Below are 23,904 nucleotides of genomic sequence, written 5' to 3'. Positions count from 1 at the left end.
GTGGAACCTGAAGAGTTTCAACTGCTGGTGCTACAAACAGCAGCAAATTACTGTCAGTCAATCGATTGGTTTTAAGTGCCTGTACAAAGCCCCATAGCGCATATCAGTGCCTATAGATGGTTAATTACTGTTTTGAGGAAAATCCCTACCTGTATTAACTTACCCGCTGCTTGGAGAAGCTCCTCCACATAGGCAATAAATTTAAGGCCTGGAATATAAAAGACTGCTCACAGAAACTTTACGCTGACTTTGGAAGAAAGAGGAAATCAGTGGCATTACTACTATTTGCAAAGCAGGAAACCGGTTATGTGAAAATACCTCGATGTTGCTTGGATGTAGATCCAATTCCAGAATGAGGTACTCCACTCCAGCATCACTATCTGGGAGTTCATTCCTGAGGCAAGAAATAATAACTGATTTTATGCTGAACTTATGAACAAGACATACCTACCAGGACTTCTTTTCATAGGAAGCCCTGCTTCTTTCAGTAGGTAGGAGAACCGAGGCTCTCTGAGAGGACAGCTATTTTTTTTTTTTCCTTTTGCATTGTCAACAGCCAGTGTGAGGTTTCTAGCCTTCTTTGTTACATACCAGATCGGCACTGAATCCAGAATTAATTTCTTCATGGGCATTTTTATGATACCCACTGTTACAACCCATGATTGCTACACAAACAATGGATTTATTTTCATTGCCCCTCTCATGAAAACAAAGTGGCATTGTTATTTGTATTTTACAGATGGGGAATTGAATTACAGAGAGAGTAAAGCCAAATTTGTCAGAAGTACTGAATAATTTCTAACGCCTGAATTTACATCGCTGGGCCTGTTTTTTTTCAGAGTGTGAGCGAATAATGCATCTGCAGCAGGGCTTGGGATGTTGGGGCAGGAGTGTGGGAAGAGATGAGCTGAATAAGCATGTGACACTCAGACCGGACAGCTCAGCGGGAAGTGTTACCAAGATGGTATGGAACCTCATGTTACCTTGCAGTGAGTTTTTGGATGCTTAGGATATATGTTGAGTACATTTATAGTTGCAAATGCTTAATACTTCCACTCCTCTTCATCTTCTGCACTGCACGAGACAAAATTTTGGAGGAAGGGTAAGGAGGTTACCATTTGACTCCTGTAACTTTTGGAAAGGGAATGTGTACTGCATGGTTAAGCTGACTAATGCTCAAAGGTAGTGCACATTTAGTAAGCACCATAATATTGTAATAGTAATAACTAAGAGACTATAAATGCTTATTATATAAGAATGGACTGAAAGATTGCAGGAAGGAAATTCTGAATCTATTTTATTAACTTAAAATATTGTATGATTGAACTATTTGAGGGCTCTATTATGTTAAATGTATTTCTTTTAATAGGAGATTAAAGTAAAGACAAATAACAGCTGAGGTATTCATTTTAGTCATTTGGCCTAAACATAGCAATTGACTAGTTGCCCTCCTTTCTTAAGCACTGAAACTGAAGACATTGCTTTGTTGAGGTCATCTTGATGCTGAAAAAGAAGAGTGGAAGACTAGAAAAATGCTCTGAATCATCTTTAAATATATATACGCATAGGTATATATGCATGTACACCTATAAATATACATACATTTGGATATTGTGTTATGATCTTCAGCAGGTTTGTGTACAATTACAATAAAGAACAAGAATGGACTAGTTATATAACTGTACACCCATCTCGGGTGAACTATTGCACCTGTAGCTTAGTTTAAAATAAAGACTGCCATTCAATTTTAGTGATCTTAAATGGAACCTAAACTGGTTCATGCCAGGCTTGGGCATAGTGTATAACTGAACAATGAAGAAAAATGTTAGTATGGAAGTTTTGTTATCTAAGATGTCAGTCTGGGATAGTCTAATATGTGGGCCGTGATAGATTGCACACACTGTTTTCTGATAGCGTTTTCCTTCCCTTCTGAATTCTTATAATTTTTTTGGGCTACTTCTTCATTTGGGTAGCACCGTCTGGGAGTCTAAGAGCTGTGGTAGTATAAATATATAAGTAAAATATGCAAGTGAACAAGAAAGGAATAAACACCAGTCTGTGATGCATTTAGAAGCATCAAAAAGTGTGGTAGGGTGAGGTGTTAAAAGTACATCTTTTGTTCCCTGACTCTCCAGACTTTCAAAATGTTGTGATGCCATACAAGCAAAAAGTGCTTTAAAATGAATGATGATTTGATAGAAATAATATATTTGGCTGTAGTAATCTCACATTTTTGTGTTTTTTTAGTACTTTCATCTTAGGTGAGTTTCCTTTACTGAGCTTACCATCAGCGTTTGTTTCTCTCCAATAGCCAATGAAAAAGATATTGCTTTATGTACAATTCTGACACATTTGTGTTCAGCATCTAAATTCACTTTACAATTTGATTTACTTTTAATTGAAGACAGTGATAAATTAATGTACAATTATCATGTTTAAAATGGCAAGCTGAAGTAAGGACAAGTCTTTTTACATTTTGTTTCCGCTTCTCCTGATAAGTGAACATACAGCAGTTCAAAAATACTGCTTCATTTTGTAACTGTCACAGATCTATTTGTACCTTTGCTGTCTTCCCAGTTTCTGAATAGCCTCTTTATTCCTTTTGCCCCTGAACTGGAATTTTATGCTTCTTTCGTGCTTGGTCTTTGTCTTTATAGAAACACTCAGGAAAACTAACCTGGATTAGTTTTACCACATTAAGCCCTTCCACACACTCATTCAGAGGGCTTAACAGAGTTTAACTTGCTTCTGAACAAAACCACTTCAAATTTCTACCTTTAGCAGAACCTTTAGCTGTTATCAGTTTCCTCAAGTTTACATGCTCTTAGGTTGAGCCTTTAGCTGGATTACATAGCGTTTTACTATACAAAACAGACGTATTGGTCAGACTTTCTGGCCCAGAATCCAGGTGCAACTGTGGACAAAAGAGATTCAGGCTAAAAATTCTGAATGCCAAACTTTCAGCTTCCACAGCTTCCTTGGGCGAGGATGTTTCTAGCCTAACTGTGCTGAGTGGAGAATTGTTTCTTTTTTTTTCCATCCTAAGCTCCTGCTGCCTCTTTCCTCCTTACACCTAACTGAGATCTATATTTAGGAATTCAAAAAAAAAGGCAAAAATCTGAGTTTAAAAATGCCCAAATTCGGCATGTTACCTATGTAGGCTGGTTTATTATATGTGAACAGAACATGCTTAATATATGCTGATAAATCAGGCTGTGCACAATATGGTTTTCCAGGCTATTTCTTTTAAAATGTATTGGTTAGTTGCAGCGTGCTGGATGTGATTGGCATTTGCCCCTTTAAAGAAAAGGACCAGTCCTGAAGGCACTTGCTCAGAAATTAGGAAACAAATGGTCTCCAGAACTTGATGGATTAAAGCACACAGTTCTACCCTCCCAGGAGAACAATCAGGCTACAGGACTACTCCGGAGTGAGGTATTAGTTAATCTTCATCCTTCTTACGGAAATAGTGCCTCTGGGCACTATCCAGTATCATTAATGCTGGAGACAGAGAACTGTGATTCTGCAATTTAGGGACTCATCCATGAAGAAGCACCACAAGTTCTGGTTGCAGGACTTTTCACCCATGCTATCCAATGACTGTTTAGCAGAAAGCACATAAACAGGCTGAGGCTTTTAAATAACGAGAGAACTAGACATAATTTGGTTTTATTTAAAGATATAACTTTCCCTGTTGGTAACTCAGATTTAACTTCTTCAAACTTACCCTTAGTTTGTTTTCCTGAACAATTGCCCACTGGCCCTGTGAGTGTTACTTTAAAATGGGCACAGTCCTTTCAGCTTCCTGTCTTTGGGGACACCTTTTCTTGGCTTTCTATTCCTTACTAACTCTGAAGTGTGTTGCCAAATGATTTGTCCTGAATAATTCTTATCTTATTTTTTTACCTAGATAGCCTTATTAAATGTACAGTATTCCCAATGTTATCAAATATATGCAGTATATATATACAAATTTGTAAATTATAGGAGTATGCATAAATGTACAGTATTTAGCACACACTTATAACTCCTGTTCCAAATCCAGCATGCTCCTCTAAAACAGAAACAAAGGGTGAAACTAGTGTTAACAGCTCCCTGCCATGTCATGGGAACTCTTGGTCTTCCAACTGCTAAGTGCTTTCTCCAAGTGCTAAACACTTCTAAAGGGAGAAGTTGTGAAGTTGTGGGAAAGAGTCCCTTTAATGGCAATCAACTTTTCTTGCAGATCTTGAAAGTCCATTGGTGGGACAGGATAAGTATACTTGGGTAGTGTCTGGCACTTCTGGGATTAAGCCTGTAGTGAACCAGTAGGATATGAAATAAACTAGTAGACTCAGTCAAGTCTATATCTGTTAGTAGGAAAACAGTTATTCCTTCACACAAACTTTACTTCTGTTTTTGCAGTTCAGACTCCCACCGAGAATGCAGAACACCTGCTCATGCTGAGAATCTAAGCATAAATAAGAAAATATTGGTGAGCGAGATGGGATAAACTTTTCCGAACAGTTTCCTTCTCCCACAGGAAGTGTCATAAATTCTCTAATATAGTCCAAAGAAATCACCAGCCTCTGAGTTTCATATTCAAGGCTATGCCTCATTTGCTCAACAATGTGGAAGGCTGTCAAATTATTTTTATGCTGATTGCATTCTCTCTGTATTGTAAGATTTTTATATTAAGAATCCCCTCTTTAAATGTTTAGAGAAACTGAAGTGATCTTAAAATATATGCATATATTTTTTTAATACAGGAACTCATGTAATTTGTGTAAGAATTTCAAGATATGCAGGATGCATCTTTAGAAAGCTTACATTTAGTACTGAGGAAACATAAGCTACCATTTGTGTCAATTAACAGCTCTGTGAAACAGTGGATTAACTAACTGAAAGTTTTTTCACTGGTATAAGAGAAAAGAATATTACAAATCTGTGTTACTGTTAGCAAGTAACTGTTGAAACTTTTTGAATCATACCAAAATGTTATTTAATAAAATAATTTAATTAATTTTTAAATTTAGAATATACACATAAATAATTATTTTAAACATCAGCATTTTCTGTCTAGCTAAAGCCTAGGATTATTTTTGCTCACATGTTTATTTTGTCTGGAAAGATTTTACTGAAGTCAGTGGAGTAACACCAGTATAAAATCAGTGTGAGAAGAATGCCAGGCCTCTTTAGATCAGAACAATTTTAAATCCAGTTCAAATACTAGTTCTGTAGCCCATGATTTTCTGAATGTTTAGTATGAATTATACGGACTTAATTCATATTGCATACGATTCTGAACAAATAATTAATCCTATTCAATCAGTGACTAAACAGAGAAAGATCATTCATTGGTTTTCGTTATAAAGATCTGAAAAGTAATGCTTCAGACAGCCTCATTAGTAAAAAGAAAAACTTAAGAAAGAGTAGCAGCTGGATGAACCGTAGTAATGTGATAATGTACTCTGGCTGTTACCACTGGGGCATCTGTTTTGGAAGGTGAAATATAGAGAGGTTACCGTGAACTTCCCATGACTGTTATATTCTGTGATATTTTTAATGAGAAAATGAAAATTAAAGGGATGTGCTTGGGAAGAAACCAACGGCCCAAAATAGAAAGTAAGCATACTTAGATATGGGTTCTTGGACATTACGTATCTAAAAACAGCATGAGTGATTGATTAACTGTGGAAACTGAACCTTACCACTACAGAGAGTAGGATATATCTCTTCTAAATTACATATCTGAAAGTCAGAAGTCTAACAGTGAACTGCTTGCCCTAGGTTCCCTTTATAGTCAGTAGAGAAATCTAGGCATCTCAGGAGGGTGATTCATCTCAGCCTAAAATAGGCATCTGAGACAGGTCAAATGAATTGCCCTCTAGAGGTACCTGTTTCTCTCCAGTTCAGACTTAGATGTCTAACTTTTAAATGTCTAAAGCTGGGTAAGATGAATCCCGCTTCAAATCATCCTGATCTTAAATTGTTCCTCTGTAGAACAGTTAAACAAGCATTAGTAACAAAAAATCTCTAAGGCATGTCACAATATAGATACCCTACGCTGACCAAGAAGTGAAGAATAATGCATTTAATTGACTCTGCAATTGAAGCGTTTTTAGCTAGCATTTTTAGCCTGGAACTTGACCAAGGTTTTGCGACTTGTGAAACCTTTTATATATCACTCACAGGAAGACTTCTGAAAGAAAGGTGCCCTTCTTGGTGCCCATTAAAGCAGTGAGAGGTACTGGATTAGTGCTAAATGGTTGTTCTCATCCTACCTGATGTATGAGTTTTGACAAGGTTGCTGTGTTATGTCGTTAATTAAGACAGAGAAATTCAGTCCAGATATACTTTTTTGAATATTTCTAATTCTTCATTTTGTTTATAGAGAGGCTATAGAAATTATACTTCTCTTGGAATTTTTGCCTTCTCTTCTGGAAAGGGAATGCTGGCTCTTGTAGCTAAAGCGCTAGATTGCAACTCAGATGAGGGTTTAATCTTCTGTTTCACTGTAATCTGAAGATGAGACCTATGATGTGTTTGTTCTTTTAACAGATCACATGGCTGCATCTGTTCAGAATGTAAGTTCTGTAGTGCAGACTGTCCGCTATAAAGTGCTTGCACAAAGCTGGCCTCTGGAGTCCTGATCTTGGGGAGATCCTTTATTGTAACAGAAATTTCAAGTTAATTAAGATTACACTCCCAGAAAATAACAAACATCCATTCCCCTCAAAAAATAGCCTTTTTCAGATTCATTTGTTACTTGTAGTACTTCATGTGATTTTATATTGCGACATACAGGTTGACTTGGAATTTCCTTGCATTGTCCACTATTTCACTCACAGCTGATCCCATGCAGGAGCATCCCTGTTTCCTTTGTTGCCCTATACCATAGAACTAAAGCTCTTCATGAGACTCTATAATACATAACCAGGGTGCCCTTAGATTGCCTTATGTGCTTCATAGAACAAACACAGAGATTGCTTTCTGTTGGTTTTCCAGAATGCTGGTGATTCTTTTGGTGAATGCAACCTGTCTTAATTCAACCTGAAGTCAAAATCAAACAGTTGGTTTTAAAAGTTATTATCTTCTGCAATTTTTCTTAGGAATGAAAATCTATGTATTTAGGTCTTCTGGGAAACACAGTGTAATGACAGGTTTAACTAAGAAAAATTGTTGGTAGGATACTACGATAGAAGAAAAGCATCTATTTAAAATTTTTTAGTAGCTTATTCGGAATTTTGTTTGGAAATGGATAAGCACACTATATCTGGAACAGATATACCAAATTAAATATCATTAAATTGTATACATAAATTAATTAAACAGTTGGGAAATTGAATTTAGCAATGGATCACTGGCTATATACTGCAGAATTCTACCTTGGGCTAAATTAAAAAGTAGCCACTTGGTGTTTTGACACCTCGTTAGCAAAACTGCCTTTCCCACACACCTGTATATGTGATTGATGGAAAAGAGTGAACGCTAAAATCTATGTAAAGAATTTGTCAGAATATAACAGAAAGATCTAATCTGAAAGGAAAAGATCAGAAGTGATGACTAGATTTCTAATTATTGGAAAGAAAAATAGGGAAAAGCCTGGATTTCATATTCCTTCTGGGAAATACTGATTTATTATTTATTCAAGGAATGAATATACCATAGGCAGTGTGCAAAAAGAAATATAAGAGAAGGAAAAGTAAAAAGAAGAAGAAAAACTAGGTTCTTTAATCAGTTTGCTTCCTTGTGCCTGCCATTAGACAAAAAAGAGTTAAAAGAAATAAAGAATGAAACCTATTGTTGCTATTTGCTGGCTTATTGTTTTAATAAATGCTAGGCACACATTCAGATTCAGCTTACCTTATGGGAAAACCGTATGACCAAGGTGCAGAGAGAGCTTGAAATGAATCGCCAACGTAATACGAAAAAGTAAGTGCATGAGAAGATGCAATAAAGATCTTTTGCATGAGCTGCAGCTGCAGGTTCTTGTTTTTTCTAAGTATCAATTCTTACTTTTTGATTCCTTTGTAAGAGTTGCCTCTACTTCAGTCCTTGAGCCCCTATAATTTGGTTTCTGCCTTGAAAGAGCATCTACAGTTTTATATAATGATATCTTGCGTCAAATGTAAGACACTTCTGCTGCTAAGTTTGGTAGACTGTGCTTCATCTTTACCCTTAATGACTATTCAGCTTATTCATTGTCCTTTTTGAATTTGCCTTTTTTAGCTGTGGCCATTTGTATAGCACCTTATTCTCTGGATCTCTGCTCTGACCTGCAATAGTGAGTGGGATCTTCACAGACCTATATTGTAGGCCTTCCTCTCCTCTCTCCGAAGTGTCTTTGTACAAACTTATCTGCCTACACAGAATTGGTTTCCATTGTTACGGTGCTGATCTTGCACTTTGCTCCTGACTCAACATCTTTTATCCAGTTCTGCACTTTAGACCATTTTTGGGAAACCTCTTGAAAGTTTTAAATTAAGTTAATTTTGCTCATATTATTCAATAATCAGATTATGTTATAAACTTATGACATTTCACTTTTTGCCTATGATCTCTTCTTCCAATACCCACATGATGAGACAATCAAGTATTTAGAGCTTTCTAAGCACAAAGTGAATTACAATTAGTCAAAGAACCCCCTTTGCTCTCACTCATAGCCATTTCATGCAGACCTCCATTTTCACCTAGATTTCTGAGTGTGTGTGTAATCAAGAATATGTAGATATTTTAAATTAAAACCTCCTTTCTACCACTTCAACTTAGAAAGAATGTAGCAACAACAATCTGCAGATGAAGGTCTTGCATCTTGTGCGGTTTAGGTGTTTGCTATTTGAACTGACTGAAATATACATACATTTATGAGATCTATAGACAAGCATATAAAACTTCAGAGAGGAAGAATACTTTTATTCAGAAATGAGAGCAATTTATATTCTACTTTAAGAATATTATGCATTGTGGCATTGTGGCATTAGCAATAGAATTGTAAAAAATGTCTTCAAACTAGAAAGTCTATTGCGCTTTACTTCCCCTTAAAACTCAAGAGGCTTTGGTCAATTTTATTTTTTCTTTCTGTTAATAGTTATATGCACCATTTGATTTATGCTTCATTTTTATTAGTTGTTATTTTCATATCTACTTGCATGTGAAGGATGGACTTTTAAATCTGAGCCTCTTTGCTACTGCGTTAAAAATATATCTTAAAATTAGCTGTATTTAATTGTACATTTAACTGTCACCTTCCTGTTTTTCATATGCCGTTTAGCTCTTCTAATAAAAGCTCTACTGGGCAAGAGTTGTACTTTCCTACATGAATGGATGGTAGCTAGCACATTGGTAATGTCTGCAGTGTTAAAAACTAAATAGAAATAAAGACAAAAATAGTAACGATAATGGTGATGATTACAATAATGAATGGGAAAATCTTTTATTATAGAATGGTTATGTTGGCATTTATACTTACATGTAATCTTACTATTGCTTTGCATGCAAAAATCAGCATCAAGTAAGTGGCAGCTACTCATTATCTTGACACTAACATAAAATTGTACTGACAGAACGCAAGAATAAAATGTGTCTTGGGGCAAACTGAAGCTGGATGGCAAGAGGGAGGGAGCTGCTAAATTAGCCTGTGTTTCATTGATCATAAATAGCCTTTGGATGTGGAAACCTGGCGAAATTTAAAGCTTGAATGAAGGTTGCATTGCCATGATATTTTCTGCTTCAGATCAGAATATTCAGAATTATGTGAGTAAGATGTATGCATCCTTTTGAAAACTAACTGTATTTTCAAGGGCCTAAAGAAAATGGAATGGCAACAGAGCATATATTTAAAAGATTCTGGTGATTAACATATTGCTGAACGTCAGAAGAGTTAATGTGCTTTAACTGCAGGTAGGATTAATTTAGTCTGAATTGAACTATCTTAAACTTAGGAGTCTTGTGATAGTCAGTGAAGACCTAAAAGTTATTAGTTACCTTCCTGTGCTCCTGTCTTAGTCATCAAGCCTAGGTTGTGTAAATGGCCCTAAGGAGATACCTGGTACTCTCCAAACAGGAAAGAAGTAAGGTGAATACCAAAATTATTAAAATATACATTTTCCCAAGTAATGCTAAACATTAGAATTAGGTCCACATTCTGGTGGTGAGTTTTGGCCAGTGCATACCGTCCTTTAACACAAACATCACAAATTGTGTTGTCTACAATACATCCTTTGATTTCAAAGCGCTTCATAAATTATGGAAGAGTAAAATTTTAAATGATTTAAACTTTCATGTTTTCCTGCAGTGATTTTTGGCTGGGCAAAGGGACATACTGTGAACTCATTAACACAGAGAGATAGAATAAAAGGCAATCTTCAACTAAGTAGGCTGCAAAATGCTAAGAAGCCAGTAACACTTCCTATGCTTCATATTATGCCTGAAGCTTTTAAGGTGGATTTGGCAACATTTGTTAATTAAATCTTTCACCCATGAACTGGTGAAGCTGGTGAAATCTAAGGTAAACTTTTAATTGTGCTGAGTAAGAGCAATTAATAGGGGTGTACCAAGGAAAATTCTAAATCAGTGGTAATTGAAATGACAGGCAGGACTTTGCTCCAACACTTCATTAAACTTCTATTTTTATGAGGATTTCTTCATTTCCACTGGAATGAACAAGTCAGTATGCATGACTTATTCTGCAATGAACTTTGATGAATTTTTCTAAGTACATTAAAATGAGCTGCATCTTCTGTTAATCCAAAGATTCCTCCCCTCCCCCCCGGCCCCAGTACATGTGGCGATAAACTTTCTGATGCACGTGCAAGAAGGCAAGGTAATGGGTATGAAGGACAATCATATATGTATGTATATAAATACATATTTTTGCTTGTCAGTAATAACTCTAAACTGCCTACAGCATTCACAGTGCCTCTTAAAAGTCAGGTATTGTACTGAATCTAAAATTCTCTTATGTTGAGCAGGGAAGGAAAAAAATCAAACACTTTCTGAATTGGGCCCAAATATCCAAGGTTAATTTTCTGAGAAAGCTGCAGCAGCTAGATAAGGCCATCCCCTGCAAATTAGTTTTGCCTGCCTGGATTACAGCTAAATTTATGCAGCTTGCCTTATCCTTTCAGAAGCGCTTCTGAAGTGTCGTAATTAACTGGCACACATAAAGTGAGCAAATTTTCTGCTTGGTGGCAGCCATTCCTCATTTCATCTCAGTTCTAGCCCAAATGGAGAGGTAGTTTCTTATTTTTACTGTCAAAACCCCCCACAACCCTCCAATATTTTATAAGAAGTCTTTGAAAACAAACATAAAACAGCTTCAGAACAGAGTTTGGATTTTAAAGAGCACAAATACTGCTGAGGGAGCAAGGTGATGATTTTGCATAATATTAAATGAAAAACAGAAAATGGAGAAAATAGGTATACGTATATCTATATACACACACATTTAGCTTCCAGAATAGTACTATTCACTGGAGAATTTCTGTCTCTTTTCTTTCCATTCAGCCAGCCATCCAAACTATAGGCTAGGAAGGAGTAGATGTGATGCATGCCTGTTTTTGTCATAACATAATAGCAATATCTCCTGGTTGTCTCTGAATCATGCCTAATTCCTGTGTCTTTTGTTAATAAATGTCAAGAGTATATTTAATATTTTCCATGTAATTACCCATCTTGCTACTCAAAATGTTTTATCATTGCAAAAAGAAAAATTATAATTTTAAAAATCCCTATTGTCTATATCTGAAGTAAAACTGGCACACATATGTAAACTTGATGAAAACATTCTAGACTTTTGAGAAAATTAGCCCTAGCCTATGCTAGTTTCTTTCCTTTTTTGAATAGATTTTCACCATTTTGAGGGTTCATCAAGATTTTGTGCTCTTAAAATAATACTTTATACTATTCTGCCTTACTTTTTAAGTATGTTTACTATTTGTCCCATTTTTTGCCCTATTCATTGTAAAATAAATTTCTCATATGCTTGTCAAATAATTAGAAAACTTTCAAGACATTTTTATAATAAATAATTTTGTAAGTACTTTCTTTCCTCAGCCTCCCAAGTACTTGTGTAATGAAAACTTGTGGAAGTCATTGAGGATGACAGCTGAGAATTCTGATGATAAATTACAGCTTCTTTGCTTCTGTGCAGTATACAACAGTGTCTGGACATTTTTTTTCTGTTTTCCCATTTAGCAAAAGTAATTTTTAGGTTTCACAGAACCACAAAATGGTTGAGGTTGGAAGGGACCTCTGGGGACCATCTAGTCCAACCCCCCTTGCTCAAGCACGGTCACCTAGAGCATGTTACCCCAGATTGTGTCCAGACAGCTTTGGAATATCTCCAGGGATGGAGACTCCACAGCCTCTCTGGGCAACCTGTTCCACTGCTCAGTCACCTTCACAGGAAAGAAGCTTTTCCTCACGTTCGGACGGAACTTCCTGTGCTCCAGTTTATGCCCATTGCCCCTTGTCCTATTGCTGGGCACCACTGAGAAGAGTCTGGCCCCATCCTCCTGACTCCTGCCCTTCAGATACTTTGACACATTGATCAGATCCCCCCTCAGGCTTCTCTTCTCCACACTGAACAGGCCCAGCTCTCTGAGCCTTTCCTCATAGGAGAGATGCTCCAGCCCCTTCATCACCTGAGTAGCCCTTCACTGGACTCGCTCCACGAGCTCCGTGTCTCTCTTGTCCCGGGGAGCCCAGCACTGGACGCAGGACTCCGGATGGGGCCTCTCCAGGGCTGAGGAGAGGGGCAGGATCACCTCCCTCCACCTGCTGGCAATGCTGCCCAGGGTATCATTGGCCTTCTTGGCCACAAGGGCACGCTGCTGCCTCATGCTCAACTTGTTGTCCACTAGGACTCCCAGGTCCTTCTCCGCAGAGCTGCTTTCCAGCAGGTCAGCTCCCAGGCTGTCCTGGTGCATGGGGGTCTTCCTCCCCAGGTGCAGGACTGCCTGTACTTGCCTTTGCTGAACTTCACGAGGGTCCTCTCTGCCCATCTCTCCAGCCTGTCCAGGTCCCTCTGAGTTGGCAGCACAGCCCTCTGGGGTACCAGCCACTCCTCCCAGTTTTGTATCCTCAGCAAACTTGCTGAGGACGCACTCTCTCCCTTCATCCAGGTCATTTTATTTGCTATCAAATCTTTGTATTATCTATCTAAAGTGTTGCAGACAGAGTATTTATTGTATCATAAACCATTGTGGACTAAATTACCTGCTTTTCAGCTAGTCTATCCTGATGGAGAGCTGCATTTTTGCTTGTTGAAAATTACTATTAGACCTCAGCTAGGAGTTTTCTACAATCTATTTTTACTTCAGCCATGTCAAATATAAAGCTCTTGCTCTACTGGTAAGCAGATCAACAAGTACGCTGCAGTGTATTGGGTGTGCAGAGCATACCCCATACAGTAAGTCTCCCAACAACTGAGCAATGGCAGCAGGAATCAAAGGGCCAAATTCTACTTTAGGCTATACTGGATTAAATCCAGAGAAAATCCATTGACTTCAGTGAAATTACTTGGGATTTAAGTTAGTATAACACTTAAGCAGAAGGTGTCCTTTCCTACTTAAACTATAACTCAAACAGCTCCTTATAGCTGAGATTTTTGGGCAGTGAAATGACTGTCATTGGGCTTGCAGATGGAAAAGAAGAGAACATGACATGAGCCCATGGAATTTGAATTTACTTAATCTCAAAGTGATAAAACTGAGCATTATCACTGTCTTGACCACAGTAAAACACCCTGCCTATGTAGAAGGCTGGCATGTGAAAACAGAGGAAGCTAAGGAAATGCTAAAATCGTATACAGTTGGAAGTCTCTTTTAACAGCTGAGTGAGTTTGAAGACAGCTCGATTTGAGCAGTATCTGAGACCTCATCAGTAAAAGCCTAATGAATAGAGCCTAATTATTCGTAAGAATTTTACAGGGATTAGTTGGTCTTTAACCAGGATGTCCACCAGAAAACAATGACAATTAATTTCTGTGTACTTCAGGATTAGAAACAATTGATTAGAAACAAAGGACAAGTTTTAGGAAACTAGGAAGAAGGAGAAAGGAAAATCTGAGATTTACCAGTGCTGGCATTTATCCCACATCCTTCATATCCCCATAAATTGACCATGTAGATGTCTAAAGATCACTCATATAGATCTCTCATTGCTATGGAAAAGTGCTTTTATTTAAATTGCCCTTGCTGGAATCAAACAAACATGCTCATTTGCATTATAGTGGCACTTATTTTACTTTGTTAAAGGAATTATGTCAAAGTTGAGATTATTAGGGATCTGTAATGTTGCCTTACAGACTTATTCTCAGTTCATGGTAGACACATTAGTAGATCTGCTTAACCAAATATTTTAAAGAGCAAAAACAGGTAAGGATATGTTTATTTTAAATATGCACAATTGCTAGTTAAGGATGATAAAGCATGCATCTTGCATGTGTCTTGGTTGCACACATTAGTAGCAGCTAATTAATGAAAAGCTTGATTTTCAGTGCTGTAACTGTTACTATATATCAGCCAGTGGACAACTGGCTTACACTGCTGTCAGAAAGCAATAGCACTATATCTAGTTAGCTGGATTTGGCAAAATTATTTGCATTTTAAGACCGTGAATGCTCACCTAACTGCTCACTGCTACAATATTTTTAAAGGTACTGAAGGTAGTGTTGTGTCAGAGTTTGATTAATTATTTGGACACAATAAATACTATCAAAGAGTTCAGAAGACATTTTCAAAACTTAGCTTCCAGTCAAAAATCAGTAACAAATCATTTATTTAATTCTTTTTACATATTTCTGTTCAATAATTGCTTAACTGATAATGTTTATGAGGTAGAACATACTTTGTATTAGGGTGTACATGTTCACAGTGTGTGATGGTAGTTTGAGACATATCAGATCCTATTGTTATTAGGATTTTAGTTTCATGATGAAACTTAGAGACAAAGATACTAAATGATGTTTTAAATGAGTTTGATTCTAGAATATTATAGACATATTTTTACCATGCAGTGCACTAATCCAACTAGATCCAGAGCTGAAAGGATATAATGGCACACCTTATGCTGTATCTTAGGTGCTCAAACCTACTGAAAGGAGGAAGGAAAGAAGGAAGTGTTTATTAATCTGGGCTCAGTGCTGTGACATGACTCTAATGCTTTGTGTCTGTGCTGGTATCTCTACGTGGCACAGTGCTGGACACACCTGTCCACTTGGAGGTAGTCAAGAGGTCTGAACCAAACTACACTGTCTGGTATGAAAATGTCCTCTGAGTTATAAACTATGGCCAACATATAAATGGCTGGTACTGCCCAAACAAAACAGAATACAATATATGGGAGCTAATCAAAAGAACATACGTATTTTTTCCTGGTAAAGTTATTAGTATTTTGAAACGATGCTTCTCTTTAATCAGACTTTTGCACAGATCTGTTTTTCAGTCACAGTTTGCATATAGCCCAAATTTTTGTGCAAAGACAAGGGTTAAAGAAAGAGTGCCCTGGATGCAGCCTTCCACAGCACACACGATAGAATGGGAGTCAGGTAGCTGTTTCTCTTCCTACCAATGTACTTGCAGGAGCCGTCTGTAGCAGAGAACAAGCAGTAGTTTAATCCTGTTTCAATACCCATTCTTCAGCTCAAAAGCAGATTATTCACTCAGTGCAATGATGATGATTGAATTTTAAAATCTGGACATCTGTCCCATGGGAACTAGGATCACTTTTATGGGCTACTAGTCATTAGCATTTGTATTTTTTAAACGCATTGGATGGTCTTGAGAAAAAAGGGAAGGACAATATATCCACTTGAAACAGATAGTCTTTGCTTTCTGAGCATTATTTTTCTGTGCTTTTCTTCATTGTCTCTAATTTTATTTATATTCTCTTTCCTTCTTTACATGTGTTTTATCACACCTTCCTTCTTCTTGTCACTTTATTCCAACTTTTAATCTTATTTTCCACATGCGCATTTTTCTTTTTCTTTTCATACTTTTCATGTGTCTGTCAACATTTTGCAATTGCCAACATTACCATTGACACTACCTTGAAGCCTCTTTTCTTCGCACCTGGATTTATGTGGTACACTGGAATCAGTATCTTCTCCTGACACATTCACTCATACCCAGATTTATTGTAAAGGGAATGTTTCTTTGTAGTATTTCATTTCAAGAAAATGATGAGTGTGTATGGTTGGATAATTTACGTTGTTGATAATCCATTATAGCAACACATCTTTCCTGCTAATGCATGTTACATTAACAGAAAGCGTAGAGAGAAGTACAATCAGAACATCTTTGGTTACAGCCAGATTCTTACTAAAATAAATAGGAAAGTCTTAGAATATACAGAAGAGAGTGTACCACCTATGATTTCATTGTGCCTTTAATTTTCCACTGTTACTAGTTATAAATACAGTGAAGACAAAGCTGAGAAGCCTTTGAGAGTAGTCCCAAAGTAGCGTTGCGTTGTCTGTAGGTCTTAAGGAAATTTGTGGGCTCAGGTCATCGTTCAATATCCCACGTCTCTAATAATAATTCTGCTGGAGGAAATTAACTGATGCTTTATGAATTACCATTTATTCATAGTCATAAGTATTCTAAGTCTCTGCAGTATTTAAACACTACGCCATGATCTTCTATAAAACCGCAGGACTGATTTATATCAATACAATTTTTAGTTTCTTGCATCTTCAGTTTTTAAACGTAAACACTACTTTTTGAATTGTTATGCTTCTTTTCTCAGATTTGTGTGGATGGTGTGTAAGAAAGACTTGCATTTTTTTTTTAATGTTGATCAGCTCAAATACCCAAATCCGCTGGACATACTCCTATGAATATGTATTATCTTACAAATATATGCTGTATGTTATACTATATAATCATGTATATACATAAAATAAATAACTAATGATTTAATAATCAAAAGACATCTTCAAAAAAACCCAATGAAGATATTGCTGTTTTATCATGATTTTTCACTGATTTTTTTTTTTTTTACAAATCTCAGCCATTCACTTGCTTATGCTGAATTCACATTAAACCTTAAATGAACAACTGATACTTGCATGAAACTAATTAATAAAAATCCTGTTTACCAGTTAGTTAAAACCAATTAACCCTTAAGCTGATAATTGTATAAACCTCTGGTATGAAAAAGAAAAAATGTGCTCAGAGCTGATGTCTACAGGAGTATATGTTGAAAGATACATTTATTGGGAACTTGTTACTGTACTGAGTCATTGAATAAAAGACTAGCTGAACTCTGGTAAATCAGTGATATTGAAATCAGGATTAGCAGTTGCCTGTTGTTGATACTGTATTTTCTAACAAAGGAACATCTACAAAGAGAGAGAGGGAAGAACTTGTGTTTAAATGTTGGCATCTGCTACTTACTCATAGGTCTTATGATGGAGAATGCGATATTTCCAGCAAATGCCATTCTTTGCTAGTTATCCAGAAGGCATCTCTCCAGAAAGGCAGATCAGACCTGATTATCTGATGTGTTACAGCAGAGCGCAAAATCCATGTATCCTCAGTTGTGATTTGACCCTTTCTCACTTCCAGAATTTGCTTTGACAAAAGGAACGTTCTCTTTTCTATTGTCACAATGCACAGAGCCCAGGCAGGTAGTAGGCTTTTCTTGAAGCAAAGTTTGTAAGTGATGGTTTAGAGATGCTGAATTTTGGATTGGTTTTGAAGGACTATCTGAATGATATAAAATTAGCTCACAAAGACTTATGACAGTTTTGTTGCTCCACATAGTTATTGCTGTTCCTCTATAGCAGAGTTCACATAGTCATGGCTTCATTAGTGAATGCATAATACTAATACTGATAAAAAGAAAACCTACTGAGTGAATGTGGGACCTTATGCCATTGTTGTCATTAGTACTTTTTATGGGATCTTATACCATTTTTGTCATTGAACTCTTTTCTTAGTCATTATGCGAATTTGTCTGGATTGGGTTACAGGACCATGAATGAGGCCTTGTAGAAATTTTGTGCAGTTTTATGGGAAGGTAGTGACAACAGAGGGCTGCTGGTGCATCTTGCAGGTATGAAGGAGATGATAGTTCTTAGAATTCATGGTAGGACAAGATGACTCCCTTACTCCTCTAATAGCTTTTTCTTTCCTTGCCTTACTCTATCCTCATGGCATGAAGGATTTGCTTTGCCCCACCAATGTACTAGTTACAACAGTTGATCTGAAGCAGGAATTGTTGTAATTTGTTACTGATTGATACAGTATTTGCTAGCTGCAAAAACTCCCCACTGTTCCAGGCTATGCCTTACCTACAGTACACTCTAGTATCAAAGTTGCTCTGACTTGGAGCTGTGGTATCAACTGTGTGGTTGTGTGGGAAGGCTGGAGCAGAAAACACAGGCACATACATACACACTCGCACAAACAGTGCTCTTTATGCTTCTAGTTTACTTACGCCAATTATATAAAAGATAACACTTTACATGTTATTGCTGAGTTGCAGTAGCTAAATTTGGTGACTGGCAAATCAAAAAAAGCAGTTCTCTTTCTCTGAGGAAGGGGAAGGAGGGGTTCTTGATGTGGATAAGCAGCAGCACTGATCAGGCATAATATGGGAGTGGTTGAGGGAGGGTCAATACTCAAGGAATTCTTTGCTCCTGTGCTTCCTTTGTTCCCATTCTTGTAGGAACTACAGCTTTCTTTTATATCTTCCTTTTATCTGCTCTGTATTTTTCACCACAAATGGGATGCTTTGCATTTGTTAGATACATGCTCTTTGTTCTGTGCTAAGAGCAGTCCTACTTGACTCTCAGCGTTGCATTCTTTTAGTGACCTGTAATTGACCATTTCTGATCTGTGCTTATAACCCCCAGGTATCTTCCCGTCCTTGTGCTTTCATGGCCTCTGCTGTGATCTTGTTCTTTACTCTTGGGGCCCCTGCTACTAAGGGATGGGCAGGCTGCCTAACAAAAGACTTTACATAAATCTTGTGCTCTGACTCATGCTCAGGAATATCCACTTATGGCCTCTTTTTACTGTTTAGGCATTGGCATTTAGACCATGATTTCAGTATGAGAAAAAGGACAATTGGCAAATAGTGGTAATGTTTGCTAATGTGGTAACTTTTGCTAATGCACTAAACCCACACCCTAATCCATTAGATGATCAAATTTTTGTAATTTTTTTTTTTTTTTTCACTAGAAAGGAAGTTGAAATGCTGCACTAGGACTTGGGAGATTTGCGTTTGGTTCCCAGGTCGTGGGCAAGTCATTTAAAACTCAAATATGCCTCAATTGCCTGTGCGTACGTTCCCTTTATTACTGTGTATATTTTTATTGTTATTTTGGAAGCTTTTTGATACAGGCATTTTCTCATACTATGATAGTACAATATGGCACTTAGATATTATAAGATCAACAACCATAGTAATAAATATTCACTGATGTATACGTAAAGAGAGAGCTCTTTGACTTAGATGCAGACTAAGAATATTTTTTTCCCACCAAAACATATGAAGTAGCAAAGCAGACTTTCCTTCAAAATCTTTTTATTTGAACAAGTTAGATCTCAGATATTTTTCTTAAAGGCACATTAAAAGCCAATATTTAAATATATATTCCTCACACATTATGATAGAAAAGATTATCACAAGTGAAAAGTGGAAATAAGTAGATCCATTACTGATAAGTGATTCATTCCTTAAATGAGAAGGATATTGGTAACTGACATTAAAAAAAAATTAGGGCCAACTGCACTTCTTTTTCATACTAGTAAAAGACATATAGACTTACTCTGCTGTTGAAATTAAGATATGTTAAGCAAAATGCTAATGCCATAGAAATCAATGGCAAATTACTCACTCCTCCACTTGAGTCAGCTTTTGCCCATCACTTGTAAAAAGTATTCAACAGAAACCATTAGACGTAGAGAAAGTTTCACTGGAGTTTCTTTAGAGTTACGTTTTTGAAAGTAGGGTGAGAGGTTTGAAGATTCAGAGATTGTGTGTAGTTCAGTCTGATAAAGAACTTGAACCAGCAGTGTAAACATAGATAGATTTGATTATATCATATTCTTTCAACATTAGCCATCAAAATGTTTGATTAAATGGCAGAAATATGTAATAAAGCAAAAGGCTTAAGAGTATTCCATTTAAACATGACACATGGATGTATGTTTAGTGAAGAGCCAATACACATTTGGCTGTTTACTTCTTTCTGCTGGCTCTTCTGAGACCACAACTTGTGCTGTGTTGGTGCATTCATAAGAATAAAAACATTCTAAAGTTGTTCCACATCTTTTGCCTCAAAGGAGAGTGGGCGGAGAAGGCTCAGTTCTTTGACAGAAAGACTAGGTATCTACCTGCAGTAAAACATCCCCAAAGAAAGCAGGATTCCAAAGAAACAGGGTCCTTTTGTCATAGACCACCTCCCTAATTCCTGTAATGGTCAGGAGTTTAGAATAATTTTGCACCATTCCATCCTCAACAGATTGCTGGTTTGGATCCCATCTGAAAGATCCTAAAATATCTTGGCTGGCTAAGAGTCCAACCTCTAAATTTCATCCTGTGGATCAAGGGTAAGATCCTTCTTCCTGATCTTTAGGTTTCTAGGAGCTGGTTATCTAAGCTGTTGTTACAGTTAATCAAGAGAAATAAGCACTTGTAGAGCACAGTTCATTTGATCAGTTTTAGATGCCTACTTGAAGATAAGATTAATTACATTGGGAATTGTCTATTTCTCTGCAGAGACTATAACAGTAGCCTACAGTGACTGGTTCAGATGCATACATTCACCTGGTAAATGCCTAAAATCAGGTGTGATGAATCCTACCAAAGATAAAGCACCTAAATACTATTAGAGATAGGCTTAAGTTTTGTACTGGCTATTTCAGTATCATCTCTAGGATTTGTGTCCAGTGACCAGCCCTATTACTACATGGCTAGACAGTTCTGGCTATCAAATCCACTGGAACTTCCCCACATTTACAAGAGTCATTATAAATGCAACCAACAGCCAAAATTCTGAATTTTTTACACAGGTACATTTCTCAAACAAGAACAGAAAATTGTTAGAACAGCACTGTGGGGCCACAGAATAATTCTTTTTGATCTAGTGGAATTTTTCTCTAAATGTGCAATTGAGGAATGAAAAGCTGTGGTAGCTTACTTTCTGCAAACTGACAGTGGTTCAGTTCAGAATGGAGGTCCCAGAGGGCATAATAAATACACGTGTTCCCTTTATGACAAATATTTTGGCAAAGGCAAGATAAATAATTAAACAAACTGAGATTATCCACTCTTCCTTTACTGTACAGAAGGCAAGTGACCTTCCAAGCCAAAGACCTGGACCTTTACCTATTACACAAAAAAAAGCTTGCCTGTTATAATTAAGCTACAATGTCATGGAGGGTAAAGATACATTCATACACTTACTATAAAGCCAAATAGTAATTAGAGGTGTAGAAACATCATCAAAGGGGGAGATGTTTGCATGATAATTAGAAACATTTCTTCTCCACTTTCCTGTCTGAATAAGTCAATCTACTTGACCTAGTCAAACAAAAGCACTGCACATTTGATGGGAGCCTGGTAAGGAAAGATGGTGTGCAGCTAAATTATTTTCATTTGGTAGCTTTTTAAAAAAAACATCTTTCTCATATTTTCCCCTTTATCTCTGATTTTTCTTTTCTACAGAAGCCACTGATTTTTCTTTTCTACAGAAGCCATTAAAAGAGAGTCTGAGTTCCAGCTAGCTTAAATGGGACAGTAGAAATTTTCAAAGTTTTTTTAAAGCAACTTCAGTTCAAGATAAAAAAACAAGCCAGTAATTCTGTATGTCCAGGGATGTAACAGCTCTTTTACATTTCCCTGATCTATATTTTTGTCTTATACTAGGAAAGAAGTCTTAGGAGAGGTTTTCAAAGTAACAAGTTTATGAGTAACAAGAATTATGAGTTATAAACCTCACTATCCTTTGTACTTTGGAAAATATCTCCCCTAGTATGTGTGAGGCTTGATCTAGCTTCCGCAGAGATCAGTGAGAGTGTCATATTGATTTTTAGGGAAAGAGCTGGATCAGGTCCCTGTTACATTAGCTAAATCCTGACTAGACCAATACGTGTATGAACTGACAGCGATCACCTGAAGATGAAATGCTAAAAACCACAGTGCTGTCTTTTCTATGGCAGAAAGGAGGAAAAAAAATGTGTGCATGTGTAGGGGAGAGGTGTGATGCTACTGGCAGTTCTGAACCTGAACGATTAGAGTTTTGATCATCACTCCACTAGTCAAGGGAAGATACAAAATCATAGTTAGCGTGTTTCTGCACATAATGAGATGAGTAGAAGTTTTTAGTTAGCCATTCAGAGCAGACATTCCTACTGACCTGCTGCAGGAAATAGGTTTTTGATGCAATCTCGTATTGATTGAACTGCCACACATTAACTGATGGTGAACCTTTGAAGGATACTGTTTTAAGAAACTTTGCAATGCTGCTTCACAATTTCTTATCATGTGCTTAGTCCTGAGATAGCATGAAAGAGAAAAAATGATGGGAATTAAAATAGTATCATACACATACTGCTTTCTTATTAGGACCAAAATGGATAAAGTGGGATCAAGATGCTAATACAGGGCTTTGGTTTTTGAACAGGGAGAGAACTGACTACCTATTAGGACAAGGAGACATTTATTGCAGATTGATCGGTATCTAATCTGTGCTGTCTGTGGTGTGGGCTGGCCAGGTGCCAGTTCTATGGCTATTAACATTTTACATCTTAAGGACCAAGCAAAGTTTAAAAATTAATCTAAAACAGTTCAATATCAAAAGCAAAAGACATCCTAGAGAAGGCTCTCCAAAGTTCAGAAAATTAGAAGAAATAAATAGTTTGATGGCAAAATATGATGCCAAAGTATATATGCCCAAACTTCTGCTGATGTTAGTGAAAATACTTCAGTGGAAAATTTTCTGGATCTTGACTGGAAACTCTATTGCTTCTTAGAATGAGAGAAGAAGAAACTTTGTCCAGTTTTTGATAGAGCTAGGACTAGATTAGAATTAGATATTAGATATTAAATGGTGTTTTCAAGGGCAACTTTTCAGAAGTGGAATTTTCCCAGAAGAAAATATCGTTCCAATTCCAGTTGATTTAATACAGAGGTTTGCAGGAATTCTCTAAAAGAGTTTAAATTTCTTAAACATTTTTCATTTGTTCAAAGGGTTTATTTTCTGGGACATATAAACCTGGTCTACGCCAAAATGTAAGTGCAATGAACGTGGTAGTGGAAGTTATAGAGGATGAAAGCAGAACACAAACCTTGCTCTTAAAAAGAAATAGACCCATGATAAGCATTTTAAATTGATTAAATACTAAAAGGAAAATCCTTAGCTGGTGAATACTGTGCTTAATAAAGAATGCTGGTTTTTGCTCCACTATGATTCTCAGGTTAATGCTTTTTATTGCTTTAAAAAGTTGAGAAAGTACTATTAAAACAGTAGTGATTTGTCTCAAATTTTGTTATTCTTGAAAAATTTCATAAATTGCAGCTTATATTAGTTATTAGCCATTCAAAAAATTTCCCACTGCATTCTTGTGATTTGTTTTCCTCCTGTGTAATGTCTTCCAAAGAGAGAGAAGTAAGAAGTGCATGGTTACCAAGCAAGTAACAATTCTTTAGATAGATGGAATCTAGGAACCACTGTATTTGAAAGATCAAAATTGTTGTAAAAAATAAGTGATGAATACATTGAAGAATATATTAAACAGTTTGTAGCTGCTTTCTAAGCAAGAAAGTCCTGATCCTGCAACTTGTTCAGTACAGATAGATATTATGCCCATATGGAACAGCTTGAAGGATCAGGGAAAATTTGTAAAACATATGATATACTTAACAGTTTGAGCAGGCAGCTCTAATTTGGGTATAGGCCAGAATGAG

At 36.7% G+C, this 23,904-nt stretch overlaps 1 long non-coding RNA gene across 1 annotated transcript in view; it reads left to right on the top strand.

Moving 5' to 3' along the window:
* Positions 1-859: 859 nt before the first annotated feature.
* Positions 860-23,904, top strand: part of LOC138066168 (uncharacterized) — a 114,201-nt gene continuing 91,156 nt past the window's right edge. The window contains exon 1 of the long non-coding RNA XR_011139410.1: positions 860-964. This is a non-coding gene — a long non-coding RNA (uncharacterized lncRNA). The remainder of the gene's footprint in view (positions 965-23,904) is intronic.

Source organism: Struthio camelus, chromosome 2 (genome assembly GCF_040807025.1).
Source record: "Struthio camelus isolate bStrCam1 chromosome 2, bStrCam1.hap1, whole genome shotgun sequence".
NCBI lineage: Eukaryota > Metazoa > Chordata > Aves > Struthioniformes > Struthionidae > Struthio > Struthio camelus.
The sequence above is the reverse complement of the archived record's forward strand: the minus strand, read 5'-3'. Positions and strand labels throughout refer to the sequence as shown.